Raw genomic sequence first — 14,017 nt, 5'->3', positions numbered from 1 at the left:
CCCCATTTCACGGAAGAGCAAACTGAGGTTCAGACAGCGCAGTTGTGATGGGCAAGTCAGCTCAGACCCAGGAGCACGGAAACCCACAGCTCGGCCATCCCAGAGGCTGGGCCTGGCACCCAGTGATGAACAGAGAGGAGGGAGCCTGGTGGACAGAGCCAGCTCTTGTCACCCATTCACATACTCACCCAGTGCCATAGGGCTGGTCCCCCAGGTGTTACCAGCCCATTTATAACCGGGGAAACTGAGGCCCAGCCCAGGTGGCACGTGTTTCACAGAGTCTTCCCAGACAGCTCCCCTCTGGGGCTTTTGGCTCAGTCCCTGGTTGAAGCAAAGTCCCTCCTCTCTCAGCCTAGTCCACCCACTCCCTCCTGGGCTGGGACCAGCCCGTGAGCACCCTTCCCCTGCCCAGACCTGTGCCTGCCCCTGGTGCCAGGTGCTGAGGAGACGAGAGGCTTCCTGATAATGATGCAGAGCCCAGGATGAGCCCTCACATGGCAACTAGTCCACAGTCTGCTGGCCAGGGCTCACTCCAGCCCCCACAAACTAACACGTGGCTCAGAGCTGGGCAGCCCGTCCGGGGCCTGGGGCCGCGCTGAGGGGCCGGGGGCTGCATCCCATCAGGCCAGGACCCCAGGGTGTCACTGCATCTTCTGCAGAGCTGCAGCACGTCTCCATTCCTTCTGCGTTCCCACTGGGCCTGGAGCCCCCCACGGACCAGAGCCGCTGCCCCTACCTCTCAGGGCTGCAGCTGAGTTGGCTGGGCTGACCTTCAGCATTGCTGGCAGCCACAGACCACACTGCCCAGTAAGAACCAGTGCCAACGTCCCTGGAAGCCCCTCACACCCCTGCATGGATCTCTGTGTCCGCTCCAGGCCCCTGACCCCAGGGTCCCCCTATCCTCGGCGTTCCTGGTGAGGGGAGAAGCAGGTGTGTCTCAGAAACTCTTGCCCTGGGAAGGACCTAGGACATCAGGTTATCATGACATCGCCAGAGAGTCTTCCAGAACAATTCTCACTCGTGCCCTAGGCTCTTGTCTCCTGCTTCCTCTGGAGGTACAGCAAGGCAGCCTGTCACCAAGGTCCTGCTCCCCCAGCGGGCCCTCTGCTTATGTGTCCTTATCCAGGCTGACAACAGGCCTCTTTGATGGGCATATTACTGACTCCACTTTACAGACGGGAGGACAGAGCCCCTGCAGCCAGGCAGAAGCTCTCTTCTTTACACCTGCTGTCTGTTAGCTTTGGGGCACAAACCTGCCACCTGGTCGCTGACAGACCAAGAAGTGGAGGCGAAGGAGCAGTGGAAGGGGAAGCGCTTCACAGAGAAGAGGAATAAGGTACGGCTGGCCTGAGGGTCTACGGCATTCCTGTACCTCCTGGGGCCCTTGTGTCCCTGCCACAGCCCTGTAGTCCCCTGTGTCCCCTCATATGCACAGGCACACACACACACACACGCACACACACTCCACACACGCGCGCGCGCACACTCCACACACTCCACACACACGGCAGGCACGGCCAAGGGCCGCTCCAGGGCCGGCGCCTGTGCAGAGCTAGTCCTTCTGCTGGGCTGTCTGGAGATGATTCAGGGCCATCCTTGCTGCTCCCCAGGGAGACATCGGCTACTTAAACCTGATGGGGGGTGGTGAGGAATGGCTGCTCTATTTTTACACATTTATTTCTTTGCATTTTCAACAAGCAGGGACAGTTCACCTTCAGAACCACCTTGGGAAGCAGAAAGATGATAATTTTCATTAAAAAAGAACTCTTCCTGGGGAAGAGGCTGGAGCTTACCCTCTGCCCCTGTCAAGCCAGGGTTCACTGACAGGTGGTCCCTGGGCAAAACCAGACCATGGGGGTGCCTGTTAGGGCTGTGTGTGTTTTTAAATACCGCATTTGGTCAACAGTATTTCAAATTTCAAGATTTCATGTTAAAAATCTAGAATAGCCAGCTTGTCTAAGAAATTAGGAAACAGAGCCACTGTAGAGGGGAGAGGGGGGTTCATGCTGTGGAGTAATGGCCATGCATGGGACACGGCACAGAGGTCTGGGTCCCCAGCCCTCCTGGCCCGCTGTCCTCTCTGCCCACCTAACCTCTGCAGGCTTCAGCGTGGGCCCCAGACCCTGAACCATGAAGCCACTGTGCAGGGACTTGGCCTGACATTCTCTGAGGAGGGCTCAGGGCTACCATCAGGACATGCTGGCTGGGGTACATCTTATAGTTGTTTCTGTTCAGCAAACTCTGTTTTAACTAAACTGTATGTTACAGGTCCATAAAGACAGCAATGTTTCCTAAGAATGCACTAGAAACATTAATTTCACCACAAGCATAATTGTTCTTATCATTATTATCTCAATCATGATAACATTGGAGGGTGACTTGGACATTATGTTCTAGAACCACCCCCAAGACCCAGCCCCTGTAGAGCTGTGCTTGAATCCAAAGGAAAGGGCAGATGAAGGGAAGCAAACAGGGCCCCCCAAGCAATTCGAAGGTGGCAGCCCCGCCCTGCAGTCGGTCCCTGGGAGCCCCAGCCCTGCTCAGCCCTAGCAGGGCACAGGGAGTCGGCCCCAGACCCAGGGCCCCCAGACCCAGGGCCACGTGAGCGCTGACGGGATCCAGCAGCCAGGCTGACGCTCCACTTTCTCATTCTTGGACGTCTCCCAGTTTCCCCACAGTGGGCGCAACCCTACAGGCTAGGCCATGCGGAGATCCCAGCTGTGCCCTGGTGCCGGCTCCTAGCAGGCCTGCCCCTCAGGTTGAGAGTCCTGCTCAGGTGCTCAGTGGGCTGTTCTTGGTTACTTGCAACCACGCCCAGCCTCAGGGCCTGTCTGCCTGCACAGGCTGCCTGTCCGGTCTACAGGCCCCAGCTCCTCTCAGTCCCCCTCCTGCCTCCTCCGGCAGCTCCTGCATGCTCGTAAGTGGCCAAGCCTCAGTGACCGAGCGCTTACCCAGCCCTGTGCCTGACCCCTCATTTCCAGCCAGGCCTGGACACTGAGCAATCCGCACTGCCCATCTCCTGCCGAGGACGGAGGACAATCTGTCCCGGCTCCTGACACAGCCACCTCTGCGCACAGCCTCCCACACGGGGAGAAGTCACCAGTTCCTTTGCGGGGCCGATCCACAACAGACAGGAGCAGGCTGGACACCAGCAGGCTGAGGCTCCCCTGAGTGGAGGTGTCTGCGGCAGGACCCTGTCTTTTCAATGGGCAACCACGGGCTTTTAGTTGCTGGCATTCCCTGTGCTAGGGGCACCCTTCTAGTGAGCTCATGTCTCGGGCAAAGGATGATTCAACAGGAAGCCTCCAAGAGCTGTCCCTCATTTGAGCATCTCTACAGGAGGGCAGACAAAATCCCTCAAAGAATCAATAGCAGTCTGTGGACAGGATAGAAGAAGGGGACGCAGAATTGCATCCAGGAAACCCTCAAATGCCTGCGCTCCAGGGGAATAAGCAGGTCACAGCAGCCAAGCTCACGCACAGTGCCAGGATCACAGGACCCTGCCCGGCTCCCGCTGCCCCTGCAGCCTGGTGTGCTGGGGCGTGTGCACAGCCCTTCAGAGTGACAAACGTCCACTACGATCCAGCCATCCAACCCTCAGCAAGTAGGAGGCTCCTCCCCATCCTCATTACTGTCTCAGTTTAGCATCAAGGAGCCTCAGGAAGATAAAGCCATGCAGACAAGTCGCACCACAGAGGAGGGGCCGGGTCCCAGCCCAAGCCACAGCATCCAAAGTTGTTGATGAGCCCCGGAGTGGCCTGTGTATCTCACCAGCAGCAAGAGGTGGTGTGGGGAAACCGAAATTGGGAGAAACAAGCGAGCGTGTTTAGTGCAGAGAAGAGCAATCCCAGGGACCTGGGTCTATAAACGCCATGGGAGCGCCATGCAGCAGGTGTGGGCTCAAGGGGCCTGGATGCTGGCTGTCCCTGTGCAAACCCCATGCCTGGCCCTTCGCTGCACTCGTCTCTCCTGGGATGCCCTTTCTGCAGCTGCTGCTCCTGCCCAGATTTAGCCTTCCTATCAGGTCCAGCAGGAGCCCCCAAAAGGTCCACAGGGAACAGAGCTCACAGGCCTCTGCCTCCTGCACTGGACGTGGTCCCCATGTGCCTCCCCCAAGGACACATCTACAAGGGAGGAGGGGCATGGAGCCTTGAGAAGCCACTGCCCAGTGATGGGGAAGACTGCTGTCCCTTCTCTAGGAAATGATCTTCCCCTCATTCCTCACTGGACCTACCCCCTCTCATCCTCCGGGTGTCAGCTGAAATGTCCCCTCCTCAGGGGGACTGGCCTTGTTTCATCCTAAATTAAAATAGGCTCTCTCTTCCCCCAGTGTCTCCGTGACAGCATCCTGTTTTCCTCCTTCATGGAATGTACCACTGTTTGCAGCTTGAATCTCATTTATGAACTTGCTTGGGCATTACCTGTCCACTCCACTTGAAGGAGGCCCCCTCGGAAGACAGGGGCCAAGTGTCTTGTATGCCTTGGTACCCCACAGATACACACAGGTACCCAAGTACCACACAGCAGGGCTGGGAGGGGCAGGAGCCACCGTAGAGACACAGTGGGAAGAAGCACAGACCCAGCAGTGGGTGGGTGGGGGAGGGGTGCCTCTGGGAGCTGGGCAGAAGGAGGGCAGGCACAGCAGGGCCAGGAAGCCCAGGCTTGGGATGGGGGAGCGGGCAGCAAGAGCAACAGTAAGGCGACCGGCATAGGAGCATGAGCTGGCACAAGATTCTGCCGTAAATTACTTACACAAGGTATAACTGAAAGAAAATTACCCAGGAGAAGTGAAAACAAATGAGGCAAAGAGAGAGTTACCATGTAATTGCCAACAAAACAGAACCAGGCATAATGATATTTATGAGATAAAATATAATCTGACATTAAAGGGACAAACCGATCAACAATTTATTGAACAGATGTAAAAGATATGAAATTTCATTGACCTAACAGAGCTTCAATCTGGTACAGGAGAAATAGTCAAAGCCACAGTTCTATGTGCATTGTAATATATTTACTCCAGAAAACACCAGATGAATTAGGTGAAACATTAGGCAGGATTGGAATTACTGTGCGTGCTCAGTCACATCTGGCTCTTTGTGACCCCATCGACTGTAGCCTGCCAGGCTATCCATGGGATTTTCCTGACAAGAATACTGAAGTGGGTTGTCATGCCCTCCTCTAGGGGATCTTCCCAACCCAGGAGTCAAACTCGCATCTCTTGTCTCCTGTATTGCAAGCAGATTCTTTACCACTAATCCACCAGGGAAGCCCTGAATTACTATAGAACATGTGAATTACTAAAACAACCTAATGTTTAAGCTCAACAACCAGAGAATGTGTGCTGTTCAAGCACAAGTTCCAAATTTCACTTACATTAAGACAAAAGGGAAACTCAAAAATCATGCCCACAGCTGCTATCATAGAGCAAAATCAAAGAAAACAAGAAGGAAGGCCCTCAAACCCTGCTGCTGCTGCTGCTGCTGCTGCTGCTGCTAAGTCACTTCAGTCGTGTCCGACTCTGTGCGACCCCATAGACGGCAGCCCACCAGGCTCCCCCGTCCCTGGGATTCTCCAGGCAAGAACACTGGAGTGGGTTGCCACTTCCTTCTCCAAAGCATGAAAGTGAAAAGTGAAAGTGAAGTCGCTCAGTCGTGTCCGACTCTTCGAGACCCCATGGACTGCAGCCTACCAGGCTCCTCCACCCATGGGATTTGCCAGGCAACAGTACTGGAATGGGGTCCACTGCCTTCTCCTCTCAAACCCTAAACACAAGAAATTAAAAACACAGTTCTAGTAAGCCTAGACTAAATAGAGAACATATATTCTAATTGTCAGCTCAAGTAGAAAACTTGAATAAACCTCAAGAAAAAATGGAAAAAAAGAAAGCAGTCAAAGACAAGCTCAGAAGAGTTTTACAGAAGAGTTTTACCAAACCTACAAGAAATAGTTAATTCTCTCTCCATATAATCAGTATGCAAACATCAATACCTTTCTTGTACGTAACAGACATCAGCTAGGAAACAGAATGGGAAAAGAGGCTTAGGGACTATACGGATAAACCCCACAAAATATCTAGGTATAAACAAAAATACAGAATGTAGAACGATGACAAAAAGAGTAACACAATATAGTCAAAACTCTCCCCAAAAGCATAAGGCAACCTCAGTGTTCTTGCCTGGAGAATCCCAGGGACGGGGGAGCCTGGTGGGCTGCTGTCTCTGGGATCGCACAGAGTCGGACACGACTGAAGCGACTTAGCAGCAGCAGCAGCAGCAACCTCAGTAATTGGAGACACAATGATACTATCCTGGGCTGCAAGCTGATCCTCTTCCAAATTAATCTATAAATTTAACACAATCTCCATTAAAAAAAAACAACTGTTAGCTTTCTTATCCCAAAGCTATGGTACATATACACAATGGAGTATTACTCAGCCATTAAAAAGAATACATTTGAATCAGTTCTAATGAGGTGGATGAAACTGGAGCCTATTATACAGAGTGAAGTAAGCCAGAAAGAAAAACACCAATACAGTATACGAATGCATATATATGGAATTTAGAAAGATGGTAACAATAACCCTGTATACGAGACAGCAAAAGAGACACTGATGTATAGAACAGTCTTTTGGATTCTGTGGGAGAGGGAGAGGGTGGGAAGATTTGGGAGAATGACATTGAAACATGTATAATATCATGTATGAAACGAGTCGCCAGTCCAGGTTTGATGCACGATACTGGATGCTTGGGGCTGGTGCACTGGGATGACCCAGAGGGATGGTATGGGGAGGGAGGAAGGAGGAGGGTTCAGGATGGGGAACACATGTATACCTGTGGCCGATTCATTTCAATATTTGGCAAAACCAATACAATATTGTAAAGTTTAAAAATAAAATAAAATAAAAAAACAACTGTTAAAATCTAACAATATACTTCCAAAGTTCAACTGGAAGACTACATATGGGAGATTAGCCAGAAAAAAATATTAAAAAGAAATCATAACAAGGAGATATTTACCTTTCAAAATTTCAGAACACATTACAAAATAACGTTAATTAGATCATAGTGGTACGAGTGTTATGAAAGATAGATCATGGAGCTGAATACAAAGTCTAAACACAAATCTAAGCATAGAAGGGACCTTAAGTAAAAATGGTACATTAAACACATACATCCAATTTTTCTCCTCCTTGGAACCCCATTATAATTTTAGTAAAGGGATGACTTTTTTTTTTCCCTTAAATCACAAGCAAACAAGGACAGGGGGAGCAGGAGAGGAAAAAAATAACAGAACTGTTGTAGGCTGGAGAGCAGATGGCCACATGGCAATGGACTTAGTATATCCAAGAAGCTGGCCAGACACTTCCAGTTTGCATTGCAGAATCCTCCAAAGGCACCAAGTACCTCTGGAAGCAGGATGATGAGTGGATTGAAATAAACACTAGTTGACGGCTAAGGCCAAATCCCTTTCTCACAACCTGCATCCTAGTAGCAGCCCCGTAACTCACACTGCATTGGTCTGGAAGCTCACTCTCTCTCAATAAGATCTCTGGGCTGCAGGTACCAGGTGTAGCTGAGAGCATAGGTCCCATGCTAAAAAGGAGGATGAAATGAGTGCTGAGACACCAGCCTGCTTCCACAATCCACTCCCAGAATGTTGCTGCTAGTCAAGCCTTTATCCCTCAGGCAGGAAGCTGGAAGGAGGCTTCTCTAGGGAATATGACCAAAGACTAAAAGGCAACATGACTGTCCATGGCTCCCCTACTACCTGCATCAAGCTCCTAGTCACCTCTTTTCTTGCCCAGGCTTGCACACGAGCAGCCAGCCAAGGATCTCCAGCTCTCTGGGGTGAGCCCCAGACTCCATAGATGGAGATCAATAAAAAGCACAACAATCAAAATGAGGAGAATGGAGGAAACAGAGACTGCCTAGGAAGGTGGGGAAGCCTTTTATTAGTGACCCCTGAGAGCTAGAAGGAAACACTGCACCCACTGAACAAGAACAAAATGAGGACGAGCAAAAGGATCCTTTGGAATTAAAAACTTTTCAGCAGAAATAGTAAATTCAGTGAAAGGATTATGAAGACAAAGTCGGGAATCTCCCAGAAAGTAAAGCAGTAAGACCAAAAGGCTTGAACCATCAGGAAAAAGAGATAAGAAAATCGGAGGACCCGATCAAAGAAACAAATCGTCCATATACTAGAAACTCCATAAAGAAAGGAAAACAGAGAGGAAATAACTAATGAAATTATTCAGGAAAATTCCTACAATTAAAAGGTGCTCCAAGACTGAAAGGGCCCAGCTAGCACCCAACACAGTAGATGAAAACACACCAGCACCATTAAGCATCACCGTGAACTTTCAGAACACCAGGAAGATTCTACAGACTTTCACAGAGAATAAGAGAGGGTCAAGAGGAAGCAGTTACAGAAGAAATCAAAAGAACCGGAAGCAGAACGGCTTTCAGTTCAGTTCAGTTCACTCAGTTGTGTCCAACTCTTTGCGACCCCATGAATCACAGCACGCAAGGCCTCCCTGTCCATCACCAACTCCCAGAGTTCACTCAGACTCACGTCCATCGAGTCAGTGATGCCATCCAGCCATCTCATCCTCTGGCGGCCCCTTCTCCTCCTGCCCCCAATCCCTCCCAGCATCAGAGTCTTTTCCAGTGAGTCAACTCTTCACATGAGGTGGCCCAAGTACTGGAGTTTCAGCTTTAGCATCAGTCCTTCCAATGAACACCCAGGACTGATCTCCTTTAGGATGGACTGGTTGGATCTCCTTGCAGTCCAAGGGACTCTCAAGAGTCTTCTCCAACACCACAGTGAAAAAGCATCAATTCTTCAGTGCTCAGCTTTCTTCACAGGCCAACTCTCACATCCATACATGACCATAGGAAAAACCATAGCCTTGACTAGACTGACCTTTGTTGGCAAAGTAATGTCTTTGCTTTTTAATATGCTATCTAGGTTGGTCATAACTTTCTTTCCAAGGAGTAAGTGTCTTTTAATTTCATGGCTGCAAGAATGGCTTTGCTGCTGCTGCTGCTAAGTCACTTCAGTCGTGTCCAACTCTGTGCGAACCCAAAGACAGCAACCCACCAGGCTTCCCTGTCCCTAGGATTCTCCAGGCAAGAACTCTGGAGTGGGTTGCCATTTCCTTCTCCAATGCATGAAAGTGAAAAGTGAAAGTGAAGTTGCTCAGTCGTGTCCAACTCTCAGTGACCCCATGGACTGCAGCCTACCAGGCTCCTCCACCCATCGGATTTTTCAGGCAATGGCTTTAGACTTCCCCAAACCAGCAGTAGCTCAGTTGGTAAAGAATCTGCCTGAAATGCAGGAGTCCAGTTCTATTCCTGGGTCAGAAAGATGCGCTGGAGAAGGTATAGGCTACCCACTCCAGGATTCTGGCCTGGAGAATTCCGTGGACTGTATGGTCCATGGCGTCGCAAAGAGTCGGACACGACTGAGCGACTTTTTCACTTTCAAACAAGCATTAGATGCAGGAAAACAAATGGAGAAGATAACTTTCCCACAGACGACCTCCCTTGCACAGGTTGGGCCCAGGACTCTGGGCCTGGCCCACCACCCCTGCAGGAGTCTGCACTGGTTGCAGAAGGAGAGCTGGGCTGGCCTCTGACCCCGGTCTATTCCATAAGAGCCATTCTCCCCTTCTTCACACATGGCAGTTTCTGCTCTGCAGGGAGGTAGTAGAGATTTGAGCTTCAGGGGTTCCTGAACCCTGGGGCAGAGAGACTGATTGGTTCTCATCCACACAGGGACCTCCACCCACGTACTTGTCCAGCAGAGGCCAGGGGTGTGAAAGCTGCTTGTGAGCAACAGGCAGTCCTGGGGGAACCCAGAAGGTGCACTGGCATTAGAGTTCACAGCTTGCCTAATAAGGGATCATAAGAAAGCATTTAGCTGAACTTTCTTCTAGCATGTTTATGACTTCATTTTCATCATCTCAGGTCACCAACCGGACTGGAACTGGTTTCTGCTTAGATGCGAAGCCACTATTTGAGTTTTTCCTCCTTTATCTAAACAGTTGTCCCAATATCATTAAAAAAAAAAAAAAAAAAAAAAAAAAGAAGAAGGCATATATCTCCACAACCAGCTTTCTCTCCTTTCCCCTTGCAATGAGCACCATTCTAAGATAATCAAAGGGCATCCTTTTGATAGGGTGTATTTTTGCAAAATCAATGCTGCTCTTTGACTGTGTTTGTTTTTAATGGACAAGTGGTGCCACATTGTGTCTCATCCCGTTTCTTTCACTCACCACTCTAAGATCTGTCTGTCTGTGTGAATGTCAAACTTCAAGCCTGTGTGGGGTGCAGCTGCCAGATCTGCCCCTCTCGTCCACTGACGACACCCAGGTTTCTGCCAACTCCCCCCAGCCTACCCAAGCAACGTTGCCATGAGCAGCGTTCAATTTCCTCCTGAGAGACCTGTGGGACTGTGACCACCTGTGTGCCCAGTCCAGAGGAGGGGAAAAGAGCCCCCAGGGCAAGGGTCAGTTCTAGGAGGGGACTGGGATGTCCTAAGGACACCCTGTGTTTAGGATGTAGACTCAAGAGTGAAATTACTGAGTTAACAGGCTCTTATAATCATCGAGTAAGGATTGCCAGAGTTCCAGGATGTCCACACCTGTTCCACTTCTACCACTTACCAAATCATCCAGTTTGGAATTGCTGCCCTGTCGTCTACTAATTTTATTTACTGTTTTATTATTTGATCAGCCATTAAAAAATATATATATATTAATGATTATCAAAGGTGATTAAATTAAAACAAAAGGCAAGCACACACCAGCCATGCAAGGAGAGGGCGGAGGCTCCTGGAGGTGAATGGAGCAGCCTGGGGTCATGGTTGGTCTGGCTTCCGTTTCTCTGGAAAGTGACAAGGCCCTTTCTGGGGAACTTGCGAACAAGGTCACAAGTGAGTCTTGAGAAACACAGGCCTCTCCACAGACTGAGGTGTTGACCAGGTGCTGGACATGGTCCAGGATTCCGGTCCAGCTCTCCTTCTACAACCAGTGCAGGCCCCTGCCGGGGCAACGGGCCAGGCCCAGACTCCTGAGCACAGCACCCTGCAGGAGCACAGCACCCTGCAGGAACACAGCACCCTGCAGGAGCACAGCGGTGCCACCAGCCAGGAGAGGTCATCTGGGGGAGAGTCTTCCTCTCCATTTGTTAACGACTGAGAGACAAGCCCTCTGTGACTGCAAATTCCCCTAAAGATGATCATTAAGATAAAATATGTTTACGCAGAAGCATAATTAGGACACAGCAAAAGCACTGTTTGGAAGCCGGCAGGATCTTTGGAGGCTCTGCAAACAGAAAGAGGCTCAGCCCCACAGGGGCCATCAGCACAGAGCCCCACTGGTGAGCTTTATTAAAAGCAGCTCCTTAGGGTTATTTCATCCCAGCCCTTTATAACTTCATTACCAAGTCAGAATTCATTTTTGCAACTCTGGCAGACACAGCCCGACCGGTGTCACTTTTATGACTCGAGGTGGAGGGGAGGAGAGGTGGGGCGGCTGGGGCCCGACCAGCGTCTTGGCGCTCGTCCACCAGGGCCACATCTGTAACGGCTGCCCCGAGTCTGAGATCAGCGCTGGGAGATGTGTGAATGCCTGGAGTCCAGACTCCTTACCATTCTAGCACTTTCATGGGGGGCATGGGAGCTCAAGAGAATGGGGAAGGAGCTGCCCCTGGAGCCTGCCCTCCCAGAGACGAGGCAATGGTGCTCCTCGTGGTGGCCATGAGCCACCTGGCCTCCGCAGCACCCCGCTCTGCTGGAGGTGAACGGAGCCACCCACAGCTGTGCTGCGTGGCAACCTGGCCTTTCTCCAGGAGCTGCTCCCTGGTTTTTCTTTGGTGACCCACCACGCCCTCCCAGTCCTCAAGGGGAGTCAACGCTGCCAGATCCTCAGGTCCAGGAGCAGTCACCTGGCCCAGGCGGGCCAATGAACCCCCGTGCCAAGCATCCGTTAGGGTCTCTGGGAAGACATGTCCTCTTTTCTCTCTGCTGGGGGTGCTGAGGTGGACAAAGTGGGCCAGCAGCTGCTGGGCACCGCCTCCTTCCAGGAGAAGCAGAGCTGGGACAGGAAGGGAACAGGTGACGCTGGTTAGGTCCGAATTTCAGCCGTACCTGAAGCTGATATACCCCTGGACTCTCCAGCTCTTTGAGAATTCATTTGGATTTCTGTCTTGAAACCACAAGAATCCTAACATGTCCCCTCCAACACATACACACACACACACACACACTCACACACACTGGCCTAAGCTAGACACCATCTTTTGGTTTGATAACCAGAGCAGCATCAGGCTGTGGGCATCACATGGTACTGCTCTGTTGTACCTTCTATTTTAGAGAGACCCCAAGGTAGCTGCAGAGAAGGCAATGGCACCCCATTCCAGTCCTCTTGCCTGGAAAATCCCATGGACGGAGGAGCCTGGTGGGCTGCAGTCCATGGGGTTGCTAAGAGGCAGACGGCTGAGCGACTTCACTTTCACTTTTCACTTTCATGCATTGGAGAAGGAAACGGCAACCCACTCCAGTGTTCCTGCCTGGAGAATCCCAGGGATGGGGGAGCCTGGTGGGCTGCCGTCTATGGGGTCGCACAGGGTCAGACATGACCAAAGTGACTTAGCAGCAGCAGCAGCAGGGTATCCGGGGTAGAGGAAGTCCACTGTGGATTTAAGGTATGTGGCCGAGAGAAAGGGGCCAGGCTCTGGCTCAGTTCCTCACAGATGCTTGGAAGGATCTCAGTCCTTGGAGGTAAGGGTGCCTGCACAAGTGTCGAGGCCACTGTGAGATGAGGACCAAACCTGTGGGCCACCCAGGGCGGTGGGGAGCTCCTCGCAGCAGGACCTGGGGCCTGCGTCTGCACCAACACCCCAGGCCTACTCTGCACCCCCACACCGGCTGAACGGCCTCAGCTCCTCTGCATCCGCTTGCTCCCCGTGCACCGTGCTCCAGGTGGCTTCTGAAGCCCATCCAGGCCCAGGAACACACATGGCTTCTTCAGGAAGCAGGCCCCTGGGGCCCAGGGGCTGACGGCCCTGCCCCGGGGAGGTCCTGCACATGGTCACGGCAGGCGGGTCCCTAAAGCCGGCCTCAGCCTCCAGGGCACCGGACACCCTCTCTGCTGCAGTCAGCTGAGGGGAGGGAAACTGGCCCTGAGTTACCGCCACACTGCTGCTCCCCGGCACTCAGCAGCCAGATGGCGGGATACAATGGAGAGCCTGGCAGATCGCTTAATGAAAATATTTACTGTGAACTTCAGAACAAAACACAGACACCCACAGGTCCCAACAGAAGGGAGGATTCCCTGGGATTTCACTGTGAATGTAGAGGAAGTGAGAGGCTGGCAAGTGGGGTGCTGACGGCCAACGTCAAGGGACCGCGGTCCTCACAGTCTCCACCCTGGCACGCTTGTCCAAGTGCGTCACCATCAGGGAAATCCCTGCTGACAGCTCCATATGCGTTCCAGATCCCAGATTTGGACATCCAGCTCTCTGGAAGGCCCTCAGGCCTCCACACTCGGAATTCCAGGACCGAATGCCTCCTCCCCCGCCATCCCACCCCTTCAGTTGCACTGCCCACCGGGGGCTATGGCACCTGCCGCCGCCAGGCCCCCACTAGGAACAGAGTCAGCTCCATCCTCATCCCAAGGGCCCCTGAATTTGCCCCCACCCCCATCCCTCTGTGATTGCTCATGCTAGGAACCAGCCACTCAGTCTGTGGAGTCTCCAAGTCCAAGCTCAAGGCATTTCTCTCCAGCTGCCAACCTGTTTCTCCTCTTGGGCCTTTCATCTCTTCAGATATTGAGCCCCGTGTCTTGCAGGGTGGGCGAGGCCACTGCAGGGTGGTGGTCCCAGTGCTCTGAGAGGGGCCTGGTGCCAACAGATGCTGCGGGTGCAGGAGGCTGCACAGCCCTGCTCTAGGCCCGCTTGTGCCAGGCCATCATGGCTGATGCAGGAACTCTCAGCACCTGTCCAAGCCCCCA

General features: G+C 52.1%; 1 protein-coding gene across 1 annotated transcript in view; it reads right to left on the bottom strand.

The window, feature by feature from the left end:
• ADAMTS2 (ADAM metallopeptidase with thrombospondin type 1 motif 2) overlaps positions 1-14,017 on the bottom strand; it is a 248,750-nt gene that overhangs the window by 102,648 nt on the left and 132,085 nt on the right. The window lies entirely within an intron of this gene.

Source organism: Bubalus kerabau, chromosome 1 (genome assembly GCF_029407905.1).
Source record: "Bubalus kerabau isolate K-KA32 ecotype Philippines breed swamp buffalo chromosome 1, PCC_UOA_SB_1v2, whole genome shotgun sequence".
NCBI classification, from domain to species: Eukaryota; Metazoa; Chordata; class Mammalia; order Artiodactyla; family Bovidae; genus Bubalus; species Bubalus kerabau.
The sequence above is the reverse complement of the archived record's forward strand: the minus strand, read 5'-3'. Positions and strand labels throughout refer to the sequence as shown.